The 24396-nt window shown below is 60.1% G+C and overlaps 1 protein-coding gene across 2 annotated transcripts in view; it reads right to left on the bottom strand.

The window, feature by feature from the left end:
• CUX2 (cut like homeobox 2) overlaps positions 1 to 24396 on the bottom strand; it is a 236497-nt gene that overhangs the window by 181375 nt on the left and 30726 nt on the right. Inside the window, exon 1 of one of the 2 annotated variants that reach the window (XM_046640743.1) lies at positions 22966 to 23038. The exons of the other annotated variant lie outside the window; for it this stretch is intronic. The gene's annotated coding sequence lies outside the window, so the exon portion shown is untranslated. Of the gene's footprint in view, positions 1 to 22965; positions 23039 to 24396 lie in introns of those variants that run through there. 2 annotated transcript variants of the gene reach the window in all.

The raw sequence follows: 24396 nt of genomic DNA, 5'->3' as shown, positions 1-24396 counted from the left end.
AATCCTTGCTACAACCCCAAGCAGTGCGGAAATGGAGGCTCAGAGAGGTTAAGTAAGTGGCCTGAAGTCACCCAGCAACTGGAGGAAGCAGGATTTCTATCCAGATCTGGATTCCAGATCCAGATTCCAAAACATCCCCAAGCTCAGCTTTCTCCTTTGCAAAGTTGAAACAAGTCGGACTCACTTCAAGGAGTTTCTACGAAGACTGGAGGAGATAATGTGCGCAAAGTGTTCTAGCACACGGCCGTGCCCATGCGAAGGCCTCGCCCAGCGGGATGGAGCATAGCATGGTCCGTGTGCCCCTGACGCGGGGGAAGCACATGGCCCAGGGCACCGGGCAGTGCCAGGCTCAGGGGAACCCCCCGCTGCCGTCTGCCGCCCAGGCTCGGATGTCAGTGGCCTTTTGACAAGTGCACAAAACAGCTTCAGGCGCCCACGGCCGCCACCAGCCCGAGCTCGCTGGATCCGCGCCGTGGGGAGAGCTGCCAGGTGGCTCCCTTGCCGGCTGGCTCCCGCCCCTGGCTGCAGCCCAGGGTGACTTAACCCGAGTCTGCACGCACCCTGCCAAGTCGCTGGGGGAGAGACAGCATGGCCGGGGCCCGGGCCACCCACGGGGGGTACCACTCGACCCCCGCCCCGCCAGGTGCCCGGCACACGGCAGCCCCCCAGCACGGTGCAGATGGGGCAGCAAGAGCAGGTTACAAGCCGTATTAAAGGAAAGAAGATGGTATCATGCGCTGGCGGGATGTTTCAATCTGGGCTCAGCGTTCCAGAAATAACACGAGCGGCTCCTGCGCCGGGGCACCGACCCTAACCTTTCACGTCAGGAAGGAATTTCCCCCTCACCACATCCCTGCAGTCTGTACTTATGAGCCCAATTTCACAGGGAAGAAAACTGAGGCACACACAGAACGACTTGCCCAAGATCACGCGCAGGTCGGACACACGGCACCCAGGCTGTCCAGCCCGCGCAGATCGGCCATGCTCGAGAAAGGCCCCGAGGTGACCAGTGAGAGACAGCCCTGAGGCTGGCGCTGTCCCGATTCCCATTTTACAGATGAGATGACAGAGGCTCAGAGAAGCTGAGCAACACGCTCAAGGCAACACAGTCTTCGAAGCCAGGCTCCGGATCTGCACGGGTTCCTGACGGCACTGAACTTTGCACAGGCCCTGGTTTCAACTCCGCAAAACCCGACTCCCCCGGCCTGGCCCCTCAGCCCGCAGAGGGCGACGCCACAAAAGGCAAATCTGGGTGCCAGGGAGGCAGGCGGACAGGGACGAGGATAACGGGGTTCCTCTGGTCCATGGAGAAGCCCAGCGGCCGTCGGGTGCCCTGCGGGGTGGTGGTTTGTGGCAGGTCGCGCCCTGAGGGTGGCAGAGGTCAAGGCCTCTGCAGAGCCCAGCCCATCCCCAGGGTGTGGCCAGAGGCCCCAGCACTGAGCTGGGGACCCAAGCCCGGGCACCCGCTGCCCTGGGCCAGATCAGCAGCTGTCCCGGGCTCCCCCGACGGCCGCTGTGGAACAGCACGTTCTGGATTGTAAATAAACTCATGTTCGGAAAGCGGCATCCAGGCCAGAGACAGACGCCCACCGCTCACACGGCCCAAAGCACGGAGACAAGCTCGGCAGACCCCTCGGCCTGGCAAGGGGGCGACAACGCGGACCCTCAGCGACACCGGACCCGGGCCGGCCGGGGGAGCCGGGTGTCTCTCGACAGCGCCCGCCGGGGGTGTTCTCAAACCTGCAGGCGTTTGCGGCAGCCGGGTCAGCCCAGGACGCTGAGCGCGAGAGCGCGGGAGAGCGACACAGGCTCTCGTGTGCAACACACTCGGCACATGCCCCACACATCCCCACACGTGCACACACACGCAGCCTGGCTCACGCTCTCACATGCAGGCTGTGCTCACACGCAACACGCTCTCACACGCAACACACAACATGCTTCCTCCCGTGACACACTCCCCCATATGTGCTCACCTGTTCAAACGCACGCTCACACACTCTCACACGGACACACACACTTGAGTGTATGGACCCAACAGACCCACAGTCACGCACCCACGTGCCTCCTCAGGATGCTCACACGCATCCATGCACAGATAGAAAAGACACGCAGGGCCCCCGAGAAACACACCTGGACCCACACCAGCCACCTCCCAAAGACACACGGACAGACGCACACAACTCACGGACACACAAAGATCCACAGCCAGGCTCGCAAGTGGAAAACCCCCAAAGCCACGATGCACGCAGAGAAAGACACCTGGGGAGCCACACGGGCCACCCACGTGTCGGGCAGGCCGCGCACACACGCACACACACACACGGGGACCCCACCCCGTCCGCCTCCCGCTCGCGCAGCCCCAAGTCCTCGCCGCCGAGGGCCGGCCGTGGCACTCACCCCGCGCAGGGCCGTCCCGACACCGGCCTCGCAGCCCGAGCCGCTCTGAGGGCCTGTCAGCAGCACCCACCAGCAAATAAAGAGCGAATGTGCAAAAATAACACCGAAGGGCTATGAGCAGGCAGCCCCCTTCCCACAGGACCCGGCACTGACGCACGTTCTGCTCTGAGACAAACATCACAGTCTAATTTTAAAGGCATTAGCATCACCTCTTCGCTCCCATCCAGCCAGGCGGCACCTCGGCGCTGGTCCGCGGGACACTGAGGGGCCAGGGGCCCGAGCCGCAGACCGCCCTGCACGGGGGGCGCTGGCCTGGGGCCCTGCCGGCCACCTGGGCTTTGCTCTACGTCACCCTGCGGGCCCCCAGTGACAACATACAGATGGAGCAGAGAGACCCCAAAACTCCCCCGGAGGATCCCGTCTCCGTCCTGGGGGCCCTGCGGGTCCCCCTATCCTGCCCTCACCCCGGGAGCCCACACACACGGGAGGCAGCTCCCAACGGCGGGGCCCCCCTGAGAAATGGGGGTGCCGTTCCCCACCCCGCCCCCAACGCACCTCCTGCAAACTCCAGCCTCAGCTCACACCTACAGCGGCGACCCGAGCGGATGTCCGGGCCTGGCGAGGACCCAGGGGAGAGGGCACCACGCCGAGCCCGGGGCAGGAAGGGAGCTGTCTCTACGAGCTCAGAGGCCTCGACCCCAAAACGCAGCCTCCAGTCTCGGCTCCCACCCGCCCCGTCGCTCTCGAGGTCCCAGGTGCTCGGGACAGGCAACGTCTGCGAGGCCAGCCTCGAGCCCCCACCCCGGCCGTTCCCTCCTCCTGGACACACGTCCCTGTCTCTGCCAGAGCCGCACCTGCTCCTCCTTCCAGCCTCAGATCCAAGTCACTTCACCCCATATCGTCACGGGTCTGGGGACCCACATGAAACGGGGCACCCACTACCTGCCTTCATTGAGCTATATGGTGGGTGGCCTCCTTCCGGAAGCTTCCTCAGCCTGCAGACTGTGTCGGGTGCCTCTCTGCAGCTCCCACAGGCTCCTGGGCCCCCCGAGGGCAGGGAGCAGCCGCTTGGCCCCAGGTCTCCTGCACAGGCACAGCATACACCCACCCGGTGCCGCTGGGTGAATAAAGCACGGACGGTTGGTGCCGCCGGGCTGAGGTGCGCCTCACCGTCTGCCTCCTCTGGATTTGCGCAGAGAAACCAGGAAAGGGACCCTGTCAGTCCTTGCTAGAGAGGGGACGTGACATCCGGGTCCTGGCTCTTGTCTGCTCTTCCTGGGGCTGGCGGAGCAGCCCCCTCTCTCTGGCTGTTCCCGGCTGTTTACACATCACCCTATGACCCACTGCGGCTCCGCAGGCCCGAGCGAACAACAGGGACGGAAGAGAGTGTAGCAGCCGGCGCCCGGCAGCCTCCGCATCCGCCCTCCCGGGGCTCCTGCGTCTCCCCTTGAAAGGCCCCTACGCTGGTTCTCTCCTGGGCAGCCCCGACGCCATGGCCGGGCCCAGACCCCTCGACGGCAGTAGCTGCTGCACGTCCCCCCCGACTCTGGTCTCCCCCCAGTCCCTCCTCTCCGTGGAGGCCTGAGGGCTCCTTGCGAAAGGTGGGTGGAGCCTGTCACTGACACTCCAGGCTCAGACCCCTCCATGGCGGCCCGTAGCTCTTAGAATTAAACCCCCAAATCCTCACCCTGAGTGTCCAGGAAAAGTCAGACTACACGGTGGCCGGGAGGCCCTGCCTGCTCTGACACCCACCACCTGCTCCAAGGTCACCTGGATGCCCGACGAAATCATTCACCCGTCCCCAGCGCCCCCGTCCTCATCCTCTGTGCCAGCGCCCACTCTGTTCCCTGTGTCTGACACTGTTCCCTGGTGTAAAATGGCCACCCTAACTCCCTGCCTAGCTCACCCCTCCTCCTAGACCTGCTGCCAACACTCCCTCTGAAGCTCCTCCCCGGCCCCCGACTCTGAGCGCCTGCCGGCTGTCCTCGGGGCCGTAGGAAACCTCCCTCTCGTGCCGTCCTGGTGGTCTCCTCTCCCAGGCCGCCCCCTTGGGAGCAGGAGGCCCCTTATTTACCTCGGGGCTCCCTGGCCTGGCCAGAGTGACGCTCTCATGTGCATTAGTGACTATGCCGCGATGAAGGTGATTCTGAGCCCCGCAACCCCGAGCCTCGCTCCAAGCACCCCATTACTTTGTTCCTAATAGATCAGGACAAAGGGAAAGACCCAGATGCCTCTGTCTCCTCCCCGCTCCCCGGGCTCCAGCGTTTGGGGACCAGCACGCGAGCAGTGGCGGGAAGGCCCCCAGAAATGACACAGGAAGCAGGGGGAGACAGCGGGCATCCGAGACCCTCAGGCATGTGCTCCGCCTGGGCCCCCTGCCGCCCTGGAATTGGGTCAGGCGTCGGGACGGGGTCAGCGGGAGGTGGGCTGCACGCGCTTTTAGGGACAGGCGGGACCCTGAGAAGGAACAGGCGAGGCCCCGTGCAGGGTCCCCGGGGTGCTGGGCTCTGCCCGAGCGGGTGGCAAGACCCTACTTCTAGGATTTCACCCTTGATCTCAAGGAGAGAGACTCAGCCCTGAGGCCAAGCTCTTCGCCGCCCCCTAACTTCCTCTGGCTGGGTCTCCCGGACAAGCCCAGCTCCACGCACAAACGGCCCGGCTCGGCAGCTGGTCCGCTCTCCAGAGGAAAAGAGGAGGCTGGAGACGCAGGGACTTAAAGCATCAGAGAGGAGGGCCAGGTGACTGGAATGCTGTGTGGCCTCGGGCAAGTGACTTCACCTCTCTGGGCCTCTCTGTTTCCTCATCTGGAAAATGGGCGTAAGCAAGAAAAGCTCTTTAGATCCCACACGGGGAGCACCCAGCCTGGAGCCTGGCCTCCCCCTCTGCTCCATGCATGGGGCCATTATGATGATAATCTGGGCAAACCAAACTGGCTTCTGGCGACCAGAAAGAAAGGTCAGAGGGGAACAGGGTGACCTGGGTGAACAAAGAGTTCGGACTCGGGTACTTGGGAACTTGAAACCCCGGTCCCACCCCCCTCTCCCCCTAGAAAGGCTCTGCTTCAGACTCTCCCGGCAGCTGCAGGAGCTCGAGGCAGGCTCCGGCGATGCGCATGCTCTGAGCGCCCGGCAGCTCTTGGTTCTCCCCGCTGATGCGGGGCTCAGTGGTGCAGATAATTCATGGGCTGTCCCTCACCCAGAGCCACTCCCTCTCGGCAGGCGTGGCTGAGCCCCCGCCTCCTGCCCCGGGATCCGCTGCCGGCTCCCTGGTTCTGGGGACGTGAAGCTCCGCTGCCCCTGTGCCCTTGCTAGAGGAAGCAGGGGCAGGGCCCGAGCTCGGGATGGGGGCAGCTCCCAGCCCGGCACTGAGCAGACCCGCGAGAGCTGCACGGCCTGTGGGCCCTCCAGGCCAGTCCCAGGCGAGTGCCTCAGACCAGCACCTGCTGAGGCTGCCCAGTCTCGGCGTGGCCCCACTGGGGCTTCGAGACTCCGAAAGGGCGACAGTGCTCAGAGCAGACGAGGCACACAGACGCGGTGAGCTCCCGGGGGGCACGAGAGCAGAAGCAGTGATGACGACGGTAAGTCATATCGGGACAATAGTAACAGTAACAACAGCTCGAACTTCCCGAACAGCAGCCCCATGCAGCTCTCACGCCGGGCCCCCAGCAGCCTTCTCTCAGTTACGCCTCACAGCCCCCAGGAAGGCAGACTGTGACGCCCGTTTAACAAACGAGGAAACTGAGACTCAAAATGGTGAAGTCACTTCCCCACTTACCCATTTTACAGACCAGGAAACAAAGACCCAGAGAGGGCAAGCCACTTGCCTGAGGACACACAGCAGGTAACATAACAGACCAGAATTTGATCCCAAGGTTATCTGACCTTCAAGCTCTAACCACAGCTGCTTCCTTCCCAGCAAAACCCACGCCAGTCATTCAACAAACAGCGGCCAAGCCCGTAAGAAACCCCAGGGAGTGTTGGGGGCTGGGGAGACTGCGGTCAACTGATGGGTCCCCGAGCTCTTGGGGCTGAGCAGCTCACAGACACTGAGGGCTCCATCACTCCCAAAGGTGACACGGACAGACAGAGGCTGGGGGGGCGGGGACTTTATAACAAAGAGAGTGCACCTTCTCCCAGAGATGGAGAGCCGTGCAGGTTAAAGACGATGCCTCCAGGCCGCGCAAAACTCCTGGTCCCAAGGGGCAAGACAGACAGTCATGGGCCAGTCACATAAACCCTTTGTGGGCGCCACCAGAGGGCCAGGCACTGCAGTCACCAGGAAGACACGTCCCTCGTGGGGACGGACCCTCCAAGCTGGAGGCCACAGCAGAGTCACTCCCCTGGCGGGACAGCCAGGCTCCCGGCGCGCCCCTCGCCTCCCTGGGCCAGCTCCAGGCCCCCGTCACCGTTGCCTGACCTTCCAGCCACAGGGAGGTGGCCCGGGCTGCCATGCCGGCCCAGCACAGCCCGGCGCCACCTTCACGCAGCTCTTGCAATTATTGACTCTGCCACTGAACAGCCAGGCTAATTCTGTGCAGCTTCAGATCCGGGCTCTCATGAACCCCCGCCCAGGACATGATAAAGCTTTTTCTGGAACGTGGGGGAAGGATCGAGCCCACTCATGGTTAATCGCGCACCGCACCCTGTCCATCAAGCTGCCTGGCCGCTCCTGGAAGTTCACTATTAGATACTCATTTAAACAGCCTCGCAAGGCTCGGAGGACATGCAGCCAGGTGGTTCTCCCCTCCCCGCTGGCACGGGCGGCTGGAGATAAACATCAACGCGCTCCTGCGGATCACCGTCACAGCAAATAAATTTTTCAGGAAGCCTGAGGTCCGCACAAAGGCCCTGCCAAGCTCCCATTTCACACAACATCAACGTTTGGCCTCCAAGAAATAAAAGCTCGGAGGTGCCCGGCCCCAGGGCGGGGCGATCAACTGTCCAGCGACTTTGAAAAGAGCAAGAGGACAGGGCGTTTCAGGGAGACCTTCCTCCTGCAGCAAAAAAAAAAAAAAAAAAAAGGTGGACAGTCACTTCACCCATCAACAAACCACAGAGGCTTTTCTCCTGAAGGTCCGGGTGTCCATTCTCCAAAATCCCGGCCCAGACCCGGCGCCCTGGGCGAGCCCAAGCAGCCGCCGCTCTGGGTTCCAGCTGAGTTCAGTGACTTTGGGGACACAGCTGTGTTATTTTTACTCTAAGTGAGGGGTTTTTCTCTACTTTTGGAAGTGGCAGACGAGGCTTCTCTATTATAAAATATTTGTTGCAAACACACACACACACACCCGCTTGCTCAGCACCCCACACACAGCTCCTGTCGGTGTAAAAATCTCAAGTTGCTGTGGTGCGAGGGGCGGGAGGTGGCGGGTGGAGCCAGCCTCCTGGGCACCCGGGGCTTACGTAACACTTGGGGCCTCGGGGCAGGTCTGCTGGAGCCGGGGTCCTCTCAGCCGGGAACCCAGAGTAGATGCCATTTTACAGATGGGGAAACTGAGGCACGGAGGAGCCTAAGAGAGGGAGGGGGAATCAGAGAGGAGAATTTGGATGTACCTGCTTTCAATCTCTGCTCCACCACCTTCCAGCCATGCGGTCTCAGGAGGGAGCTTAAACCCTCCCGCGCCTCAGTTTCTCTATCTGTAGAATGGGGATTGCAGCCGTCTCCGCGAAGATTCGCTTCTAGATTCGTATTCACCAGCTTTCCCACTAAAGGGCTCAGACCCTCCTGGGCGACCGCTGGGGAACCAGGGCAGGACCTGAGAGGAGGGAGCATTGTTCTTGGAGCAGCACATCCCGCCTCGGTTCCCGGCTGTCCCCACCAGTCACGGCCCCTCCCTGCCCCAGAGGCCCCGTCCAGACAGCGGAGACCCTGCACGCAGCGGCCTGCCGCACTAAAATCCGGACGCGACGTCCTCACAACCGCACCACAAGGAAGGAGCTGGAATTATCCCCAGTTCACAGAGACGAAAACCGAGGCTGAGGGAAACGCAGATGGTCAAGACCAGGGGCACACGCACGGCCCCGGACCTCAGCCCGGCCCGCTTGCAGGCTCTGCCCTCCTCCGCCCGCCGTGAAGCCCCGAGCAGCCGTGTTTCCGTCAGGGTCACATTTAGGATGAACCCTTGGAGCCCCTCTTCCTACCCATGGGGGGGGCGTCCCCACGCCCCCGCCACAGAACCCCCCCAAGACGCAGAGCGGAAGGATGCTCTCACCCTCAACGTCGTCTGCAGACGTCAGTCCCAGGCAGAGCACGGCCCCTCCCCAAACTCACGTCCACCTGGAACCTCCAACTGGGACTCAATGAGAAGCAGGGTCTCTGCAGGCGTAATCAGGAAAGCTGGGGTCATGCTGGGCTGGGGGAGCCCTGGACCCAGGGACCCGTCCTTACGAGAAGAGGAGAGACGAGGACACACAGGGAAGCCGTGTGACGACAGAGGCAGAGGTCGGGGCGATGCAGCCACAAGCCAAGGAAGGCCAGCGGCTGCGGATGCCACCAGGAGCTGGAGGGACCCTCCCGCAGAGCCGTGAGAGGGAGCACCGCCCCGCGACACCTGCATTCCGGGCTTCCGGCCCAGAACTTTGAGAGAAGACATTCCTGTTGTTTTCAGACCCCAGCGGGCGGTCATCTGTCACGGCGGGCCCAGGAAACTCACACAACGTTATTGTATAAAAGGTGCCCAGAACCACAGGCGACAGCTGTGGGGGCCTCTGGGATGTTCCAGGCTGGCCGGGGTGAAAACTCAAAATGGGGCCCATCAGTTGGGCAACCAGAACGAGCTGGCCGGGTGCTGCCCCCGCCGTGGCCCCATCGAGTGCCTCCCTGGACTCAGGGCTGCCCAGGGAGGAGTGGAGGCCGTCCGGTCCCACGTGACCTTGGCCAGCGGTGACCCCCATGTGTCTCCACCAGGCCTCCGTGGACAGGGCAGGGCTGAGTCAGGAACCCACGCCCCCAGCAGCTCGAAGGAGGTCAATCTCATGTCCCTCCCAAACGGTAACGCCAAGGCCACCCCCAGGGTTATCCATCACCAGCCGCATCTCAGGAGGCCGTCCTCTGGACCAGGCGCTGGGCCCTGTCACCCGGCCCCTGGCTGGAGCGGACTCACTGACCACTCTGGCCACCTCCCCAGGTGAGTCTAAAGGGGGACCCCTTACACAGATGTGCAAACCGAGGCGGGAGAGGATGCCGTCAGCTAGGATGCGGCACAGCAGACACAAGCCCCAGTGTCCTCAACCCAGAAGATGAGAAAGGAGGTGACCGTCAGGAGGGCTGGGCCCCCGGCAGGAGCTGCGGACGCGAGGGTGCTGGCTCTGGGGTCTGTGGTTCAGTGACGGCGCCGTTTCTGAGCGTTTCTCCTGAGATGAGCAGAAGAGGGGAGGGCCCCAAACTGATCTTCACAATGGAAAAAGAAAAGAAAACCGACAGGATCTGTGATAAGCTGACTGGGTTGAAAAACCCCTGGACGTAACAAGGGAGCTGTGTCTTGAACTCCAGGGGCCTCGGCCCCATAGTCTGGGCTCCGGGGGGTTTGGGTTTTTGCTGTTCGCTGTAAGGCACGGTCTCAGGGGGCAGCTCGTCTGATCCCAACGCCAAGGACGCCAGGAGATGGGGGAGGTGTTACAGATGAGACTGTGGAACAGAGAGGTAGGGGGCCTCTCCCCAGCTGCCCAGCCCAAAACCCAAGTCAGAAACCCGGCTCACCCGGGATCTGCCCACCTGGCCCCTCTGCGAGACCGGGCAGCTCCACACTGACGGACGCCCTGCATTCATCCACTTCCATCCAAGTCCACTCCCACAGCTGCTCCCATCCTCTGCGGCCGCTTGCCAAGATACTGCAGCGACCTCCACTCCAGAACCACTTTTCTCAAATGTAAGTCAACCTGCATCCCTCCTCTGCTCAAAACCCTCCACGGCTCCCTATCGCCCTCAAGAGGATGCCCAAATTCCTTACCCAGCCGGGAGCTCCCTAGGACCCATCCAGCCTGCTTTGGGCTGTTTTAACAGAAGAAGAGACTGAGGGCCAGAGTGACTGGATCTGCTTTGTGCCTGTTTAATGCTCAAGCATTAATACCCTGGTTAAAGTTCCCCACAAGCACGTGTACCCTCTGACCTCTGAGCCTTTGCACCTGATGTTCCCCCTTTCTGGAACGCCCTTCCCTCCTCTTCTTCCCACTCACCTGGCAAAGCCGAGGCATCTGTCAGCTCTGGGCTGCCTCCTGCAGGAAGGCTCCCAGGCCCCCTGACAGCCCCAGTTACCGCACGTGCCACCCTGCTCAGGAAACCAGCAGCTGAGCAGAACTCGGGCCCAGGTGACGGCAGGCCCCAAGGAGCCACGTGGGGGCAGATAACTCAGGGAGGGGGCGCTGCTCCTCCCAGCGGCCTCTGCGCAGAGCTCGGGGCCCAGGTGGACCTCAGACTCTGCCAGCGGTTTTGTCCCCTACGCCGTGTTCTCGGTTTTCCTATTTAACCCTTGTTACCCCCCACTTCTCGATGAGGAAGCAAGGCTGGGAGAAGAGCGGCCACGTGGCCGGGCCCCGGTCTGGAGCTCTGCAGACAGGACTCGATCCCGGTGCTGCCTGTGCCCTCGCCAGCGCATCACGGGGTGGACGGGGCGCTGAGAACGCCAGCCGTGCAGGACAAATCGAAGGGACTGTGACCAACCCGCAGGACGCCAGAGCCGGAAAGGACCACACCTCCACCCGTGACAACCCCCGCTCCTTCTCTGTCCTGTGCCTCAGTGCCCCCACCTGTAAAAGGGGTCGAACAACACCAACACTGCACACCCACCATAATGCATGGGGAGCGGGTGGTGACTCCTGCGGTCAGCGGGTCACTCAGGAGCAGGCAGACGGGAAGCTCAGGCCACCTCTCCTCTGCAGAGTGGTCAGCTACTTAAGAGGTCACCACGGTGCCCAGCCACGAGGTCAGACATCACATGACAGCACGAGGGAGGTGAGCTTCCTGGCTCTGCTCAGCATCCAAACGGCAGAGAGTCAGAGCGACACGTTTAGAGGAAAGAACTCAGGGTTTGGGGCCAGACACTGCCAGGCTGGAGTCCCACCTCCACCGCCTGCCAGCTGTGTGTCTTCAGACAACTTCCTAAACCTCTCTGAGCCTGTTTCCTTCCCTGTAAAATGGTGACATCACATCCATCTGCTGCCCACAGCCGCTGTGAAGACCTGAGTTAATGGATCACACGGCAGGGGGCCGGTCCGCTGTGTCCCTAATATTTCAGGAGGTGCTTTCAGTTCTCCACTTTTTTAAATTGAACTTGTCGTTTGTTTTGGGGTTTTTTTTGAGGAAGATCAGCACTGAGCTAACTACTGCCGATCCTCCTCTCTTTGCTGAGGAAGACTGGCCCTGAGCTCACATCCGTGCCCATCTTCCTCTACTTTATATGTGGGACGCCCACCACAGCATGGCTTGCCAAGCGGTGCCATGTCCGCACCCAGGATCCGAACTGGCGAACCCCGGGCTGCCGAAGCGGAACGTGTGCACTTAACCGGTGCGCCACCGGGCCAGCCCCTAAATTGAATTTTTTACGGCGCGATAACTGTAGACTCATTTGCAATTGGAACCAAGAATACAGAAGGTCTCCTGTACCTTCCGTCCACTTCCTCCGGGTAAGAGCCGATGAAACTGCGGCACGAAATCCCAGCCAGGACAACGACACGGACACGGTCATCCCTCCACCTCGAGGGACACTGCGAACGGCAGCTGCCCCGCCCCGTCCCTGCTCCCGTGTCTCGTCCGCTCCAGGACGCTGTATGGATGGGATCGCCCGGCAGGCCTTCTTTTTCGGGACTGGCTTTTTTCGTGGAGCACGATTCCTTCCAGATCCACCCCGGGCGCCGGTGCAGCCGCAGAGCCCTCCCTCGTGGGGCTGCACAGGGCTCCCCGCACGGACGCACCGCCGCCGGTCACCGCCGAGGGCAGCACAGCAGCCGGGCCACCCCCACCCCGGGGCTGCGGCGAGCACCGCTCTGCGAACTTCGCGGGCAGGTTTCCGTGTGAGCCTCAGTTTCCAGCTCAGTGGGAGCCGGTCTTCCAGTGTCAACCCCCTGCGGGCACAGGGTCTCATCCACTCAACAAACGTCCAGGGAGCACCTGCTACGTGCACGGGCTGCTCTTGGCCGAGGACGGAGCAGAACCGCGGGGTTACGGAGAAGCACATGGCCGAGCGGTGGGCACCCCACGGCGGCACCCCTGGGGGCGGCCAGGTCCCCCGACGGAGGCAGTCAGCGGCGCTGCCACAGGCCAGGACGGGGCTAAGCATTTTCTCAAGGGAAAGCGCGGCCTTCTGTAAAACCCGCATCACCTCAAGATGACACGGCAGGTGTAGGGGCCGGAACTTTCCGTGGTGACTTTCCATGCAGGGCGTTTTCTGCAGGAAGCTCCTGCTGCGCTGGGACAAGCCCACGATGGCCCCTTCACGGGCTTTCAGACGCACCCACAGCGTCACCCGCGGCTCGAGGAGCAGAGAGGAACAGCTCGCAAGCGGTCACCTGTCGGGCATCTCCTAAGAAGGGGCGCACGGCAGCACCTTCCACCCCATAACCCACAGACCCCTCGGAGATGACAGGCACCGTGCGCCCATTTCACAGAAGAGGAGACGAGGCTGAGCACCTCACCAGACGGCGCACGGCTGGGAAAGGCGGGGCCAGGAGGCGGGCCCTCAGCACCGAGGGGGTGACCCCATGGCCTAAGACGGGGCGTCGTCCCCTCGGGCCCTGCACGCGCCCCGCCATGCTGGCCGTCTTCCTCTCCGGGCACCGCGTTCCTCATCAGAGGCCGTGGCAGGGCCGTTGCTGGTGCAAATGGACAGCTTCCCCGTTAATGTGAAAGACCTACGTGTGGCCACCTCGGTCAGTCTGTCCTCAGCTCTCATCACGACGAAGACGGGGAGTCAGGTCGGCCCGGCCGTGATCACGGTTCCCTCCTCCGCGTACCAGCCACATGTCCCAGACGCCGCTGGGCTGAGCACTCTCCCCGTCATGAAACAAACCTCACTGTTAAGACCTGAACTGCTGACGCCCTCTGCTCTCAGGACAGTAAAGGTGCAGCCGTGACAGGAGAGGGACGTTTAACCGCCGGTGCCACCGACGTCCTCAGCAGGGGCAGAGAGCGCGTTCTTGCTCGCTGCCAGGGGCTGGCGGCCGGGGGACGGTCACCGTGCCCAGTAACAGAGAGGTCCCGACTTGCCGCTGCGCCGCTGGCAGGTGAAGGAGAAGCCCGGGAACGAGGTGCTGGCACCAGGCTGGGCGCGAGGCAGGCACCTCTGGCTTCTCTGGCAGCGGCTTCTGTTCCTGATTTCTGATCCCAAACCAACGCGGGCACAAAGGGTCCTTCCATCAACACTTGTTCCCTCGACAACAGTGCCCTGAGCATCGGCCCTGGGCAGGCCCTTGCTGGAAGGTGGGGAGACAGCAGGAAGCGAGCCGACTCCTCAGAGCTTATGCTTCTACCGGGGAGACACACCCCAACATGATAAACCACCCAACACCCAGTTACAAATTGAGACAAATGCTGGGGGGGGGGGGGGGGGCGGGGAGAATCGAACAGTGCTGATGTAAGAACGAAGGGGAAAATGTGCCTTAACAAAAATGGTCAGAGAAGGTCTCTCCAAGGGGAGACAGGAACTGAAGGAACCAGCCAGGGGAAGAGCATCTCGGGCAGAGGGAACAGCAAGTGCAAAGGTCCTGGGGCATAACAAAAGCTTAGAATAGTTCAAAACCCAAAAGCATTTAAGAAAGTCTCTGGTTTTGTCTCTTTTCAGTGTCCAGAACAAGGGCTGGCAGAGAGCAGACACTCAGTAAACACGAGAGCATCAAAGGAGGATGAGGAGGCCAGTGCAGCTAGGCAGTGTGACACGAGGGGGGCCGGAGACGCCAGGCCAGGTCAGCAGGGCCCACTGCCGGCGGCCCAGAGATGCGTCAGCCTTGACCTCACGCTGGAGAGCTTCTGAGCGACAGAGTGACCAGCCTGCCTTGTGTTTTAAGAAGCCCCTTTGGGTGCTGGGTGGGGGAAGCCTGGAGGGGCGCACGCTGAGGCTGGAGCCCCTCAAAGAGGCCTTCACAGTCAGCCAAGGGGCAGCAACAGGGGGAGACCGAGGGACGCCCTGGAGACACACTCTGGGGACCATCCTCCGGCCCAGGGGTGGTGTGGGGACCCCGGCTGGCCCCTGGGGTCCCCCAGACCCGTGCACCAGGCAGGAGCCGCTCCAGAAGGCGCGGCCGGGGGCCCGGTGCCGCGGCCCAGCGGGCTGCCTGCCAGGCCACCCCCCATGCGGCCTCTCATTATACAGTGTAGATGCGGCTGCCAGGCCCTCGCGGCCGCGAGCAGACCGTTCGGCTTTTAAAATAGAAGTTTCCTGTGAAACTGCAAATAACTCATCGCCGAGAGTCCTTAAAACGTTCGCAGGTATTTAAAATGCTATATAATCAAGTTCGCAAAAATATAAAGTGTAAGCGTTAAAATACTTTAATGTTCTAATTAAAACCGACCACTTACGCCCGGGCTCTGACTCCTGTTTACTGTTTCCGTAATAGCTGATGGCCTGCTCTGAAAAAAATCTTTTTTTAATTGGCCTTGGAAAAAAAAAAAGGAAAAGTGAAGTCTGCTCTCTCCAGCGGTACGTGGAAGGGACTAAGAATCGTAGGCTCAAAATATCCCCAAGTGCCCGCTCGGGGAGGGCGGGGCCTCGGCGGCCGTCCCTGCTGCCCTGGAGCAGAAACTGTGCAGGGATGGGGGGACGGGAGCACGTCACCACCCCGGACGCCACCAACCGCTCCGCCCCACTGATCAGGTCCTCACTGATGGAGGCCGGGGGAGATCATATTTGTCTGTAAGGTTGAAGAACTTGAGTCAAGGCCCTCTGCCCCATAAACCCCGGTCTCTGTCACAGCCCCGAGGCCTTTGCATATGCTGTTCCCTCGCGCTGCCCCCTGAAAACTTCCACTCGGCCTTCCAGTCTCAGCTCAAACGGCGCCTCCTCATAGAAGCCGTCCCTGATTACCCCCACCCCAGTACCGGAGGAAATCGCCCTGTTGTCTGGTCTGCCCTCACTGCTCCCCTGGGCTGAGGGGCGGCTGTCGCCCTGCCCCCACCAAAGCGACCTTGAATGAGCAGATTCTCTGAGCCCAAAGTGGGTCGCCCTGTCGACGGCAGTCCTGACCACCCTCGCCTCCCACCACACGGCCTCCCGGGGCTGCCCTTCCTCGGCCCGAGCGCCCTCTGCAACCCCACAGTGTCTGCGGCCGCTGGCTCAGCGCCTCTGCCCCAGGCTACACTCCCCGTGAGGTCAGAGGCCCACCTGCGTGCACACAGTAGGCACTCACCACCAGCACGTCTTCGCTCAGCTACCCCCGAGCTCGGGCCTTTTTCCAAAGGGCCTCCCATCTGGCTCATTCATTCATTCAACACCACCGCCCTCCCCCTTCCAGGAACCCACTTCGTGTCAAGCCCTGGAGATACCCCAGGACGTACGGACTCTGGGGTCCCCCAGCCCCCTCCCCCCCAAGTTTCTCTTCCTCATCTGCTGCGGCCCCCTGGACCCAACAGGCCTGGGCCTTGGACTCGGCCCCGGAAGCTGCAGCATCTCTCTCCCCAGTCTCCTCGACCTCCTGCCCCGGGCCTCTGGTCCCTGTTCTCAAAGGCCACGCGCCCCACTCCCGCCCGTGCTCGCGCGTTTCGGGGCTGCTCCCCAACAGGCCTCTCTGCTCCCACCCATGACAACAGGGCTTCTCACCCAGGGGGCCCGTGGTCCCCAGAGGACGGTCGGCACTCTCTGGAGACCTTTCGGGGGTCACACTTGGAGGAGAGGCAGCTGGCATCAGTGGGCAGAGATCACGGATGCTGCTCACAGCCTACCACGCACAGGACGGCCCGACAACCAAACGGCCCAAAACGTCAACAGCGTGAAGGTCGAGAAACCTTGTGACAAAAGAATCTTTTAAGCACAGTCCCCAACCTCTCACTCTCCTCCTCCAGCGCCTTCTGTGGCTCCCTATGGCCCACCAGGCTATCCGGTAGCCCTTCTGCATGACATTCAGGATCCTGCCTTCTCCAGCCCGACCCCACGTCTCCCTTCCACGCACGAGCCAGACTGGCCTGCTCGGTGCCTGCAGGTGTGGCCCACGCTGTACTCTGCCCCATCAGTCAGTCTGTCAAGCCTTCCCACTTTCAAGGCTTGTATCAAATGCCCGTCCTCTCCCCCAGGCTCCAGCTCATGGAACAACTGTCTCCCCTCTGCCCGCGACCTGGGCTCCAACCTCCCCGGGCCGCCTGCCCCCCATCCACTCGGGTCACTGCCGTCCGTGGGCTCCCTCAGACCTTCTGGGAAGCTTGGTCTCACCATCTCTCCCCACAAAGCGCCCACCACAGCACTCGGCACACAGCAGGTGTTCAAGAGATGCTGAACTCATTGAACGAATTCGCGCCTCTTCCCACTGAAGCTCCAAATCCAGAAAACTCCCCAAACGCGGACGCGCCCAGGCCGTCAGCCCTGCGTCTGGACTTCGGTCCCACCACGGCGCGCCATGATGCCCACGTTTCCCCTCCTCGCATCTCCCCTTCATCTCAGCTCGACGCAGAGGCCCGGACTGCCCTGTCCATGACGCGAGCAGAGACACGAGACGCCATCAAGCTCCCTGCGGTCCCCACGGACATCCCCAGTCTTCCTGGGGACACCTGCTCTTCTGCGGGGGCTTGATTCCAAAGGACAGAGCCACACATTCTCGAGGTTGGGGACCTACAGACCTCCTTAAACAAGCCAAGCACAAAACGGCCTCCAGCCTCCAGCAGCCAAGAGACCCCGGAACCCTTCCGCCCACCAGAGCTGGGGTGCTTCTGCCCAACCCTGAGCTGAGGGGGCTGCCGAGGGCTGCGTCCAGCTCCGCTGGCCCCGCTCGCAGGCAAAGGGGTCTTGTGGTTTGGGACAGAGGCCCCCAGGACACGGATCCATCAGCAGCGGGTGGAAGCTCCCCAGACGTCACTGGAGAGCCCCAGGGGAATGGGGACAGCGGTGAGAGTGGTGACAGCGGCGGCCGGTCTGCTTTTGCGTCTGCCTCAGGCAACACGGGGACAACCGTGACCCCAGTACCAGTTCCCATCGCGTCTAGTGACCATCCTTTATTTTCATTTGGGGGTCCCTGTCCCAGCAGGTCCGCCTCCCTCCCAATGTCGTGAACATCTGCCGCGCTCCCCTGGCCATGCTCTCCTGGCGGGCCAGCACAGCATCCCCGGGGCGGAGTCTTGGCGGGAAGCCGAGCCGGGTTCTGTTGCTTGCAGCTGGGAGTCCTGCTGGGTTCCCCCTACTAGAGCGGTGAAGCCAGGGCCCCAGGCCTGGGCCGTGCACGACCTCAGCCCCTGGCTGGAGAGGCTCCACTTTTGTAATTTACAGAAACCACACACCACGTGCGCTCAGCACTGGCTTTTCTTCACATCGCAATGTGCTGAGGCTGCTTCCCAGGGACAATAAATATCAACCGATCTTTTCCTTCTTAAAAAAAAAGAAAGAGAACTTCCCATACTCAAAAGAAAACGAAAACAAAATCAAAGGAACTTTGAAAGACCCCAAGACACCCCTGAGAAAGCGAGAATCCCAGGGGGCGTCTGCAAACCTCGGCTGGACACTCCGGGTAAACGACAGTTGAAGGAAATCAGAAGCTCGCGCCCCCACCACGGCAGTAGCTAATCAGGACCGGTGATGGGGTGGTGAGGGCTGGGCCCTGGGTCCCAGACACTAACTCCACTTCCCAGAAACACTCTCGTCCCTGGCGGAGCTTTATCGTTCATTCTGTACTTATAACTATAAAAGCCGCTATTTACTGAAGAATTTCCGTGTCAGGAGCTGTGCCAAGAACCTGACATCCACGTCACTGAACCTTCACAACAGCTCTAGCAGAGTTGTCACCAACAGCCCCTCCATTTATAGGGAAGGAAACTGAGGCTCAGAAAATCTCAACAGCAGCGACATTAGCAGTAATAATAACTCACGTTTGTTGAGTGTGTCCTATGTGGCAGGCACCGTTCTAGGTGTCATCTGATGATTTATTTCATTCTTTCCTTCCACAGACACCTTCTGAGCACTTATTCTAGGCCAAGCCCCATTTTGGGTGCGAGGAAGACAGCAGGGAGCCAAACAGAAAAAATCTCTGCTGTCCTGGAGCTGCCACTTTAATGGGAGAAGCCAGCAAATGAGATCAATGGTTAAAAGATATAATAATAGGATCAATCATGTTAAGTGCTAAGGAAGGAAAATATATAGCGGGAAGAATGGTTTGCATGCAGGCGTGTGTGTGTGTGTACAAGCACGCTGTGAAATTTTAGTTAGGATGGCCAGACGAGGCTTCCCTGAGAAAGCAACTTTTGAGTAAGCTCAAAGGAGCAGGCTATGCTGACATGAGAGAAAAGCAGGAATAGCAAGTGCAAAGGCCCCGAGGTAGAAGTGTTCCCAGCCTGCTCACAGCAACATGGAGAAGGCCCGATATTATCATCACTCCCATTTTACAGGTGAGGAACTGAGGCCCAGAGAACAGAAGTGACTTGCTCAAGATCACACAGCAAGTGAGTGGAGGTACTGGGACCAGAACCTGGGACTTCTGACCCTAGATCAGGTGGTTCTTTCCCCTGAGATCCCTCAGTGCACAATCACCGTGTGCCAGGCCTGGATTAAGACGCTGGTGAGAGCCGGCGTGTCACCCAGGAGAGCTGGGAAGAGAGGGTCAGCCCACGCAGGCTGACAGCCACAGGGCACTCCCAGGCTCGAGCACACGCACACAGGTGTGCGTGCAGCCCTCTGCCCCCGACGAGGCAGGTGCCGGAACAGCGTCGCTGAGGGATGTGCAAAGATTAAGCTAATAAATAAAGCCGCCCAATCGATGGTTCTCGGAGCAGAGCACTGGGGAATGAGAAATCACTACTCGGGCCGGGAAAACCCAGCTGCTCCCAGTTGCACAAATCCACGACCTCCACCAACAGCCACAAAGGAGACGAGCGAGTGGAAGAGAGAGGGGTCAGCACCTGAGAAGGGGCGGGAGACCGCCAGGTCCGGCTGTGTGATTGTGGGCAAGCGAACGCCTCCTCTGAGCCTCACCTATAAAACGGGGGAGGTAACACCAGCCTTGTCCCGAATGCAGGTCCACCCCGTGTACGTCACAGAGCATCGCACACGGTGTGGACAACTGACGAAATGACACGACTGGGGCATAACTTCAGAGGCTACAAGAGGCCATGGAGAAGAAAGTCCCCTCCCACCCAGCCCTCTCCAGAGGCAGCCACTGGTGGCAGGTCCTCATGAGTCCTTCTGGAAAGTTCTATCCCGGAAACCACCCTCGCTTGTGCGTGGAAAGACGCATCTGTCTGAGGTCATGGGCTTGCAAAGGGCAGGGCTGAGACTGGAGGCCCCACAGACATCTGACGTCACAGCGCAGGCCCCCAGCCTCCGTGCCACCCTGTCCCCAGCTCTGCAGCCTGAGGAAAAGTCTGGAGGCCAGAAAGTTCTGCCTCGGGGATCCCTCGGCTCCCGCCGGGCCAGGGCCCCGCAGGCTCCTCCGGCACGCCGGCTTCTGCTGCTCCTCACCCAGGGAGACGTTCCTGGACCACATCGAAACCGGGTGCTCAAGTTATTTCTCTCAGAGCTTCCCAGCGTCGTCTGTGATTTGACACCTTGATTTTCTTTACCTCCCGCCTCCCTCCCTGCCCCCGACCAGAATGCACGCTCCATGAGGGCAGCAACCCGTCTCTCTCAACATCGGCTTCATCCATGATGCCCAGCACAGCCTCTGAACACAGGGTGGGCTCAACTGCTTGTTGAATGAATAAATAAAATGACCAGGAGCAACACCCCCCCGCCCCCACCATGAACCTTCTAGGCATTAACATGCTCATTCGCCCACTTCCACACCACTGTTTTGAAAATCTCAAGAGGACAGGGCTGGAAACCCAGCTGCCCCAGAGCTACCACGCCCCTGCGGCCCCTGCTCCCGCGCAGACTCCCTTCGCCTCCTCCCTTCCTCCTGCTGTTACATTAAGCAAAATTTCTCCATTGGCAAATAAATGCTTTTTCCATCAATAACCACGGATGCCTAAATCAAACCGTTAGCTGCTGTTCTTATCTCTTAAACAGACCCATGGATTTCCCAACTCATCAGAAGCCGGATCAAACGCGACCATTCGAGCTGGGAGATAATCGGGTCAATTTCTTCCAGGAGGAGGGCCCGGACAGGAATTTGCGTATGGCCCCCAAAAACAAACACGCCTGTAAATAAAGCCGGCCTCCATCCTGTCTCCGAGATGCAACGCTTATCGACTGAGTCAGGTGTTCGGCTGATTAAAAATTGATCCATTTCAAAATCTAATCAACAGAATAGGATTCTTTCATACGTTATCAAGAGAGCTGCTGACATCGAAAACCAAACCTGTTATTAACCCATGAACTCCGGTGACCCGCCGCTCGCCACTCCGCGCGCCTGTAAATTATTTAGTGGTCCAAGACTGGGGTTGGAGAGGCTGATGGATTTAGACAGGGGCGCCGTCCAGGGGGTCCAGGTCGGTGGCGTGGCCCCGCCGGTCCCCGGAGGCTGGGGTTCCAGACACTCGGGTCTCCGTAGCATGACCGCGAATACATTAGCCCGTCCGCCCGGGCCCTGCCACACTCCGGAAAAGCCTGCCTCGACTCCCCGAGCGGGGCAGGCGGGACGGCCTGGGCCTCGGGGGGATGCGGGGCTGGGCAACAATATTGTCCCTAATTCCCAAGTTAATAAATTATTTTCCTTGACCTACAGAAAAGGAAAAAATAAACAAAGACGAGAGGGGGCCGGGGGCATTTTGCAAACAGTTAGGCACAGGCGAGACAGTCAGTTCAAACATTTCACCTCCTGGTGCGAGGAAGCGCTGTGTTGCAATGGGACTGTTGAAAAGAGGAGGCGAAAAAAGCCAGGCACCGGCTGATTGCGTGTCTGGCGGGGCCCAGGGGGGCGAAGGGCTTTCTCGCCAACTTCCAGACTCTTTGACCTTGAATTAAAGCCTCGTTAAGAGTCACATCTTATAAAAACAAGAGCAGAGTAAATAAGGGGTTTTTTAAAAGGCCACACACAGACACAGCCAGGCCAAAGTTTGCATCCTGCTGAGCGAGCAGGAAATCCAGCTGCAGCAGAGGCTGCGCTCGGCATTATTGTTTGGGGGCCCGTCTGCCACGGCCGACCCGGCTAGGAAGAAGGATTTCCGGGGGGAAAATGGAAGACTCTCAGGCGGGGCTGGAAGGAGACGGGGAATCAGGAGAAGGAAGCTGGACCGTCCTTTGGGTGACTACAGGGTGAGCCACCTCCTTGTTCTGAGCAGGCAGAGTCCAAATCCCAGCTCTGCCCCTTGCTAGCTGTGTGACTTTGGGTAAGTGAATTCACCTCTCTGAACCTTGGCTTTCACAACTTTAAAAAAATGGGATGATACTAACACGGACCTCACAGAACTCACTCAGCGCAGTGCCTGGGACACAGTAAGCCTTCGATTAACGCCGGCTATCACCATCATCATTATTATTCACTCAGTTTCCCACTTGATCCAGTGGAGATTATGTTGTTCATTTAACTAGTGAGAGTTCAACCTGGCAGGTGCCTCTTGCTGAGCGACCCTGGGCAAGTCGCTTGGCCTCTCTGAGCCCTGGGTTCCCCTCACCAATAAGGGCAGATAAAGAGAACTATACACTCCGAAGGGCAAGGCCCCCATGTGGGTTCGTCACACGCTATTCTCTCAGTCTAGAACAATGCCCGGCCTACAACAAACGCTTGAAGGAAGAAAAAAGGAATAAAGCACTACAATTAGGCATATTTGCCCGACAAGCTCTCCCCCAGCAAACGTCTGCGCCCAGCACAAGGTGCCGGCAGCCAGGGGACGGAGGAGGGTGAGCATCCCACTCCCAAGCCCAAACCCCGAGGACCCGCCGGCCCCGCCCAGAGAACCAGCCTCCGCGGCCCCCTGACCCGAGCCTATCGATGTGGCTGAGCTGTCAGGCTATGGCTGGGAGCTGAGCAGACGGCAGTGGCCCGGCCGGCTGGCGGTGGCCTGGAGGCTCCAGGGGAGGCTGGCAGCAGCCGGATGGCAAGAACTCAGCCCAGTCCTCCGACGTCGGGAGGAGGCTGCTCCTGCAGGCAGGCTGGGGAGGGGACCTCTCTGTCCACCAGTGCCCTCAGGCCCGCGGGGACCCGCCTGGACCCAAGGCGGCTGTGGGGCCCGAATGAATGGCCCGTGAGTCCCTGAGGCTCTGGCCAGGCAGAGACGGGGCGAGGGGGCCGTTCTGGGGGCCCAGGCTCTGCTCCTTGGCCAGGCCTGACCTTATCTGGCCAGATGGTGGGTCTCAGGAGGCCTCAGGCCTGGGCCCAAGGGGCACTGTCCCCCTCCAGCAGTGGCCAGAACCCAGAGGGCCCCTTGAGCTGAGATGGGCCCCCAGGCCAGCCAGGCCCCCCCTGCGGCTGGGCCGCGGCCACCGTTGGCCCGCTGCCTGTTTGCCTCCAGCCAGGCCTTCCCAGAACTGCAGACAGAGATCAGCGCCCAGCCCCGTGCCCATGCCCTCACCTGCCCTCCGCCGCCCAAGTTCAGGCCGCTTCCTGGAAGCCGGGCAGGCCTGGCTGAGCCGAGAGCAGCTGGAGATGGGGACATCTTCTCGGCCCCCAGCCCCAGTGGAAGTCTCCAGCAGAGGGGTCCCGGAGGGGCAGGCCAGGCCCTTCTCTTCACCCGCAGGGGAGAGCCACAGGCAGGGCCGGCGAGGGGGAGCCTCCCGCCCACCCTTCGCTGAGCACACAGCAACAGGGCAGGCAGGAGTCCGCCCTCACGTCTCGGCTCTGGGCCACCTGAGGCCTTGGTTAAACATTCAGACTTTCGGGGCCAGCCCAGTGGCGTATGGTTAAGTTTGCGCTGCGCTTTGGCGGTCCAGAGTTCACAGGTTCAGATCCCGGACACGGACCTACACACCAGCTTATCCAGCCACGCTGTGGCAGGCGTCTCACATACAAAATAGAGGAAGATGGGCACAGATGTTAGCTCAGGGCTAATCTTCCTTAAGCAAAAAAAAAAAAAATTCAGACTCTCAACCCAGCCCTGGGAATTGGGTCTCAAGAGATCTGGGTGGGGCCAGGATTCTGCTCTTTAACAAGCCCCCAGGTGATCACATGAGAAGCCAAGTTTTGGAAACACAACTTGTGCACAAAGATGCCGCTTCCAGGATGCTAATCACCGTGATGCTCAAAAGAGAAAGAACCAGAATTAAGAGGACAGCTGGATAAAGCACAGACGCACAGAGAAATCTGAACTCAGATAAACAGCGTATACTTTTTAGCATAAGTATGCCCCAAATATCGCATGAGATACACTTATATTAAAACTCTTCTGTTGTTTACCTGAAATTCAAATTTAACTAGGTATCCTATATTATCATTACTTTATTTTTTGCAAAATCTGGCAGCCCAAATTGAAAACCATTTACCACCCCAGACCAAAGGCCTCCTGACACAAACCACAGCTCACCCACAGGAGAGAATGTTTACAGCCACTGACACAGGCACTACCAGTCAACACGGCGCAGGCCCCGGGCCAGGCCCTGCTCCACGCGCCTCACGTGTATTAATGAACTCACGTGATCCCCAGTAACAGAGGCGGGTATCCTTACTGTCCCTGTTGGACAGAAGGGGAAACTGAGGCTCCAAGAGGTGAAGTCGTTTGGCCAAAGCCACACCACTAGAAGGTGGTGGGACCGGGTATTAAGCTAAAGGAAGTCAGGCTCCGGAGTTCAGTACAGACTTCATCACTTCATTGCTCTCTAATGGAAGAACAAGTGATAAACGACATAAAAGACTACAGCACGTAATCTAGCACGGGCGGAATGATATTTACAGCTTGACTTCATTCCACGAAATTTATGTATAAATTACATTTAAAGGTACTAGAAATGACTAGAAGGTCACACACGGCCGGCAGAGGCGTAAACTGGAACCACCACCTGGAAAACCA

The sequence above is a fragment of the Equus quagga genome, chromosome 15 (genome assembly GCF_021613505.1).
Source record: "Equus quagga isolate Etosha38 chromosome 15, UCLA_HA_Equagga_1.0, whole genome shotgun sequence".
NCBI classification, from domain to species: Eukaryota; Metazoa; Chordata; class Mammalia; order Perissodactyla; family Equidae; genus Equus; species Equus quagga.
Note: the sequence above shows the minus strand (reverse complement) of the source record. Positions and strands in the feature narration are given on the sequence as shown.